The 2256-nt window shown below is 40.4% G+C and overlaps 1 long non-coding RNA gene across 1 annotated transcript; it reads right to left on the bottom strand.

Moving 5' to 3' along the window:
• Positions 1 to 171: 171 nt before the first annotated feature.
• Positions 172 to 784, bottom strand: LOC106298753. The gene is made up of 3 exons (XR_001261546.1): positions 695 to 784; positions 367 to 606; positions 172 to 262 (listed from the first exon to the last, which is right to left on the bottom strand). It is a non-coding gene; the product is annotated as an uncharacterized LOC106298753 (long non-coding RNA).
• Positions 785 to 2256: the final 1472 nt, after the last annotated feature.

Genomic DNA, 2256 nt, shown 5'->3' on the forward strand with positions numbered 1-2256 from the left:
CCACTATACTACAACATTTGCAATAGGCAGAAAAACCTATTACCAATGTGGAACTAACGCCGCAATGAGTACACCTACACGTAAGACCACACACACAATTAGAGAGCAAGAAAAAAGAACTGAGCACTAATTGCAGATGCAGGTAAGTGTCAAAGGCATAACGCACGATATCTCTGGACGGCTATCATCCTGTGCAGAGTCTTGATCTGTGCCAGAGTTATAAGCCCCATCAGAGGATAATTGACCTTTATTACGTGGCATTCTGGTAAAAGAATAAACAAAGTCAGCGTTAGTGACAAATCTTATCTCTTGATGATGAATTAGACATTTCGATTATTCCCACTTAAAGCTAACTATGACACTGACCTAGGCCTAAGAAGTTGGTAAACTCAAAGAGTCGTCCGCAGGTGTATCATAAAATCAAAGCCACTTCCTGGTATCTAACTTTGTTCTCGAAACATCTAGCATTCCTCTTCTTTCGAAACCTATCCAAGGACTGCGCGGATTGCTACACCGGTTCGAAACACACAGAAACAACAAAAGTTACTATATGATTCTGTTGAGCGGCTCAGTAGAACCACCCAATAGCTACAACGCAGCATCGACCTACAAAATCAATTCCCCAGAAAAGGTCAGAACACACTTTTTTTTTTTTTTTTTTTATAATGCAAAATCTAAACACAAAAGTATTCACCGAGCAACATCATCGAAAACGTAACGAGATCGTCAGCTGATTAGGTCCTTCCGGTGGCTGGGTACATGGATGATTGGGGATTTCTTCTATCTCGTTGTAAGGAATGTGACCTGCGGAGGCAGAGAGATGGTCTTCACCAATCTTATTGGTGTTGATCTCCGGTTAAGAATGGTGAGCAAACTGCCAAAGAAAGAGAACTGCTTTCAGCGAGAGAAGAAAACCCTAACCCTAAGTGCTTGCAAGAGAGATGGTGGAGGGAGACTGGCCGTTGTGAAATTCATAAAGAATAAATCGCAGTAACTTGCCGACTGCACTCACTGGATTATCTTTTGGGCCGTTCAACTTCTACTTCTACTTGGTACCAAGACAGTATACTCAGTACGTGAGATTCGGAATTCAGATTTAATAAAATTAAAAGGCAGATCTCGAAATGAATGCTGAACCGTTGTAAATAGAGAGTTTACAGACCGAATATTTCTGTGTTATTATTAATAATCAAGGGGGTTCCTTTATATAAGAATTACAAGATGACGATAAATGGAAAGTATCCAAAACTTAAACTCACTAGGATTAGGAAAACTATTAATACATAATAATGGAAAGATTACATCTACTAAGAAAAAGAAAGGAGAGAAATAGGAAAACTAACAAAACATAGAAAAGGAAAACATCCTAAGTTCTAAGTCGGCTAGGTCATTAGCCGACTCTCTCTCCTCTTTGCGGCCGTGGCTGGGCTTGATGTGGCCGACAGGCTTTCTTCTCTTACCTTGGTTAATGGCAATCCACTCCATGATTTATAACACTCTCCCTTGGATGCCATAACCATACAGGATCTGTAGTACGCTTTACGTTGCCTCATTAAAACCTTATCAACAAAACCCAGTGGGACAAAACCATGATGAAGGAAAAAGAGTACAACACGCAATCCTCCCCCTGATGTGAACCTCAGTGTAGGTTCTACATTCTACGCATCTTGGTGCGTGATATTTCCTGTATATATAAGGGAGTAATCGGCCAAGTTCATTACTAAGCCGTATCTAGACCACTTTGACCTCTTAGGTCGTTTCTCATGTCTCTTGACATCGAGTGTCCCGGTAAAGCATGTGTGCTAAATAATGTGAACCATATTGTTCTCGGGGATCACTATTGGGTCTTTGCAAATCGTTTTTGCATGTGTCCATAGTCTAGACGTGATCGTCTACTGTTAACTTTGGTCAGACAAAATAAATACTTATGGACAATGTACTAGACATGGTTATCATGATCCTATGTCTCGATCTGGCCGATCCATGTCTGGGTCATAGACCTCGTCTATACATGTCCACTACTTGTCTCATGAGTGTTCAAGATCAATGATCATTGATGTGAGTTTATAATCTCTTATTATGGCTCTGCGGCCGAAACACTCTCATTGATGTGGACATCGATTTCTTTGCCTTAGGCAGTACCATATCTATCTCGGACATTGTAGTCCTTTATCCATCTTTTGATGGTGTCTTATGACCTCTGTTGCTGTGGATTATATCACACACTGAAATATATATTATTAGGTCATAGATCTC

Source organism: Brassica oleracea, chromosome C6 (assembly GCF_000695525.1).
Source record: "Brassica oleracea var. oleracea cultivar TO1000 chromosome C6, BOL, whole genome shotgun sequence".
Taxonomy (NCBI): Eukaryota; Viridiplantae; Streptophyta; class Magnoliopsida; order Brassicales; family Brassicaceae; genus Brassica; species Brassica oleracea.